Below are 5233 nucleotides of genomic sequence, written 5' to 3'. Positions count from 1 at the left end.
TTTGAAATAAATGTTCTTTCTATTGAATTTATTAGAGTGTTTTAAAACCAAACTTTTGTCCGTAAGTTAATTTTTATCAAATCTTTCTCTTACTTTATCTATTGTTTGAGCAAGTCGGCTAAATTAAGGCTTTACAGCTAATTTCCTAATGCATGTAAAGCAAAACTTTGGTTGGCTTGCTTGCTTTGTTTGTATAATTGTTTATAAAAACTTTGTAAATAAGATTGACATTTTTAAACAATATGAATAGGCATAATTTAACCTGTATTTTTAATATTTGAATTAAATTGGGTGTTATCATAATGATTATCCAATAAAAAAAGCAAGCAAATCAACTAAAGTCTTGCTCTACATGCTTAAAGAAATGAGCTGTAATAGATAAAAAAAAATAATTATACAGTGAAAATGCACCGCATATACAATAATAATGATTCGCTCCACAGTGAAAATGAAAGAATAGAATCATTATTCGACAGTAAACATGACTAGCATTACGAAATCATCATAGTGGAATTTAGTTAAATATAAAGAAACTGAATGACAAAACATATTCTACGTTATACAACTTTAATAATTGTATTAAAATGAATATTTTTTACTGCAACAACATCTTACTTGTTAGTTATAAAGCACCTGCACGATCTGTTCGTGAAATGTTCTAAATATTCACCTATTTTGGTATATATTTCACAGCTGGATGGCTTTAGGCGCGATAAAACCCCGCTCGCATCTCTTACTTTGTTTTATTAGTATTATGTATTTCTGAACATATACATTTTAACTAATTTTCTTCATTTTCTTCAAAAATTAAAAAAAGTTCGTCTGTTTATTTATCATTCTACATTAGACATTTATGGCATATACAGTAAAAATGATATTTTAGGATCCGCACTTTACATACACTGGTAATGAGTTATTGCGAACTGGTAAACTAGTATGATACAATGTACATTAATTAATGTTCCTTACGACCGATCATCAATATAGGTGTAACTCTCCCAAGAGATGGATTGAGATTGGGAAATTAATTGACCTAATATAAAACCATTATTGAAGAGGCATTACTTTTGAATTATAGGTACAACAGATTTCATAAATAAGATAGAGTCACACAGGATAAAAAGGGAATGCATTCTAATTGCCTATGATGTAACGTAAATGTACACAAATATGATCGTAAATAAAAGAAACGGTTATCAATGCAGTAGAATTAATTGATACACAAGAATAGCCTTTAAAGATTCAAAAAAGGTTTAACTGTATTTGATAAATTATTTCTTAGAAACAATGAATTTGGGTATAATGCACAGTTATACAAACAAGTTATTAGAGCGCTCATGGGTGGTAGATTTTCACCATTACGCACATATCTTCACATTTCTGTCCTATTGATAAATGTCTTCGATAAGTTCCAATGGAAAGAAAAATTCAAATTACATTGTCAATATAGAGATGACGGTTTTATCGTCTTCACAGGCAAAAACGAGCAAGAAGAAAATTTCTTTAACATAGCGTATGACATTGACCCTCTACCCAGTTCACATGATGAGGTAGTAGTTCTGCTGCATTATGGGCAACACACATAATTTACCAAAAACGGTGTAAATTCTAGAGATTTTTTTCCGGATGTCTGTTGAAGGGACCGCCATAATAATCGAATTATCCTGCTACTGATGTGATTATATAATATTTGGTAAACTATGCTTGCCAATGAGAGAACTTTTCAATGAATATGGCGTTGAATATTTAGTCGGAGCAAAGTAAGCTTAATGACCTCAAATTGAATAGTGTCAAATTACTGGCATTTTTTTTTATACTAAACAATCGAAAACAGACACGATAATAGACAAAAAAAAAAAAAAACCCATGCTCCTGATTTCGGACAGGTATAATACATGTGTAAGCAGCAAATTGAATGTATTAGCTGGATCCATACCCATTTCTAATGTGGAACATGGTTATAACGGCATAAAACAAATGATTAGGAAGTAGCTTTTGTCTTATTGGTAGGAATTAACATTCCACATTCTATGAAATAAAATAATCGTACTTTAACGTTTAATCCCGCTGCAAATGTTTACAGCTGTCCTTAGTGTGGAATCTGATGTACAGTAGTTGTCATCTTATGAAGTTCGTCGGTTAGTTTTCCCTTTAGAATGGATTTATATTAGTAATTTTGGGGGCCCTTTATAGCTTGCTGTTCGGTGTGAGCCAAGGCTCTATGTTAAAGACCTTAATTAACTTGACCTACAATGGTTTACTTTTATAAATTATTACTTGGATGGAGTGTTGTCTCATTGGCACTCACACCACATCTTCCTAATCTATTTAATATTTTTTTAATAGAAAAGTAAATAAAATGACTCAGGGACCTACATGTAGGTGAAATATTACCTCTACCAATGAGAACCCTAAAAGTGTCATCCATTGGTAGTAGTTTGAACTTCCACGTTGGTAAAAAATAGTATCGAAATAAAAACAGTATGTATCTCCTCATATTTAACACCCGACTCTCATTATACACAAATTTTCCTGATTTACAATAAAAAAGAAAATATTGTCCTCCACAAACATGACAATGAAACACTGAAATATAATTTACAATTCATTTGAAATAAGAATTAGCATTTAAAAAAAGTTCTAAGGTTCACGTATTGACTTCTTTTTTTTAAAAAGCAACTTGTTTTGATAATTCGGTTTTATCCATATGAAATCATAAAAGATATTCTAGTGTTCATTGCAAAGCAAGTAATGCTGCTTTATTGTAGAGCCGAACTTTGCAGGCTACCGTTGTGGTAAAAAAAAATAATCTCATTTTATTTATTAAAGGTTTTTTTAACATATGATAAGGTGTGAAAACACACTTGTATCCAAAATTTTCTGGCAACTGAAAAAAAAAGAACCCATGTACAAAGAAATTTATTCTATTTTAAACAATCTGGAATTTTCAAACCTAGCTGGGGGGGGGGGGGGGGGGGGGGGGGGGGGGGGGGGGGGGGAGGTTGTCTATTTAACAATGTTCACCCAGTATTAACAACGAGTATTTGATCAGTACACACAGGGGGGGATGTTGTCTATTAAACAATGTTCACCAAGTATTAAACAACGAGTACATGTATTTGATCAGTACACACAGGATCAATCAACAAAAATTCATGAGTCATCAAAACTAAAACTTTATCAATAGTTTCATAATTCTAATCAGCGTAGTTCTTATATTGATGTTCTAAGTAATATATTAGAAAGGTCATCTCTGTGTAAAATAAGATTGTGGGCACACAATCTTGCTATTGAAAAAGGGCGATTTAGGTGTACCCACCGATGAACGAGTTTGTCATGTATGTAAATCGGTTGTAGAAGATGAGAATCACTTTTTACTGAAATGTCAAAAAAATTAACTACAGAATAAACTTTAAAACTATTATATTTAAATATACATTATATTAAATATACATAAAGGAAACATGATGTAGTGAAAAGGAAATTCTTTGAAAGGCCCGAAAGTGACAAGTTCTTATCTACATAAATATCTGCTATATAGAAATGTGAATTTGACTTTTTTTTAACTATAACATATTTTAATTACATCAAATTCATTGTTATAATGTATAATGTACTGAAATATGTAATTGTGTTTTTGCCAATAAAGTATTTGTATTTGAATTTATTCTGATTTAAGAGCAAAGTCCTGTAAGACCCCTTTTTAATATTTAAAAAAATGATGATATTTGCGTTAAACCCCAAAAGTGACTCAGGAACATGCAGAAATATGATCACTTTTGTCTTTGAACCGACAGTAAAGTCCCTGAGAATGTTTGGCGTTCTTTGGATGAATAAGTACGCAGCCACCTCTAGTCAGAAAGGAGATTTTGCATCCTTTGTCTCGTGATGTGATAGAGTACCAGGCTCTCTGCAAGTTAATAACCCCTGGAGGAACTTCTACTGGCAGGGTCTGGAGGTGGGCTGTTACAAGGCTTAATTTCAATTTCTCTATCCAATACACCCTCATTTTCCAGTTTTATTTCAAATTTGTCGACATTGATTTAGGCAAGGATTTGTATATCTTACTATACAAATCCTTGATTTCGGTTAAAGACCTTCTGGTTGTATTAATGATTATTGATTTGATGTCATCATGAGCATGCATGAAATATTTGATGCTGAACGTAAAACAAACCATATCAATTAATTTAATATTACTGTATCAGTTAAATATACTTAACACATGGCATGAGTAAAATCTCTTTGTTCTTACTGTGCTAATAATCTATAATCTGGATAATGCACAGCTAAATTGTGCATTAACTACCTCAGATATACTGCACAGTTCAAATCTATTTTTACCTTTAGGGGCGGTTCCTAGATTTTGGACGGCGTTATTCTATCAAATTAAAAAAGATATCGCCGAGTGTAGCGAGACCAAGAACAATATTGACTATTTTTTAGCTAAAACACGATAATTTGTCCGATACTAGGGTGACGACATGTTAGCCTTACCCCCCCCCCCCCCCCCCCCCCGAATCTTCCATCTGCCTTGAAATTACGTCAAAGTTGAACTTTGTTACAAACATCGTAGTTTCAAAATAGGATAAAATGAAAGGTTTCTAATTCCTTTTTTTCATCTTAGCTTGAACATAAAATGGATTATCATATTTTGTGTACAAGATAAATATTAAACAGTGTTTTAAATTCAGAAAGATGGTTACACTTTTTTTTGGTAATTTCTGCCATAAAAGAAATGTATCTAAGAATATCCGAATTAAAGAATTCTGATTTGGATTATTTTTAGACATAATGGAAATTATAACGACTTTTTGAATATCTATTTCTCATATTATAAGATCGAATTTAAAGGGGATCATGTTAACGGTTTCTTTTAAAACAGGGAGATTAGCTGGAGATCAAACAGACTTCATTTAGATGGACGTGTTTATAAAAAGTAATACAGTAGATACAAAGCAATTTTGGGGAGGGAGTAAAAGATTGGAGGACATTGGAAAGAGAAACGTATTTTCTGTTTATTTAACGTTTAAAGTTTAGGTAATCTTCCTCGGTTTATCTTTCTCTTTTAAGGCATTGAGGGAAAGAAATTCAAAAGCTCAATAATCCTTTCAGTTATTTTTTTTTCATACAACGATTTGAAAGTACACAATTTGTCAAAGTCTTAATCGTCACTTATTAAATAAAAAATGGGAAGAGATTTAACAGAAACATTAAAAAAAATCTACCATTA

The sequence above is a fragment of the Mytilus trossulus genome, unplaced genomic scaffold (assembly GCF_036588685.1).
Source record: "Mytilus trossulus isolate FHL-02 unplaced genomic scaffold, PNRI_Mtr1.1.1.hap1 h1tg000050l__unscaffolded, whole genome shotgun sequence".
Classification (NCBI taxonomy): Eukaryota; Metazoa; Mollusca; class Bivalvia; order Mytilida; family Mytilidae; genus Mytilus; species Mytilus trossulus.
Note: the sequence above shows the minus strand (reverse complement) of the source record.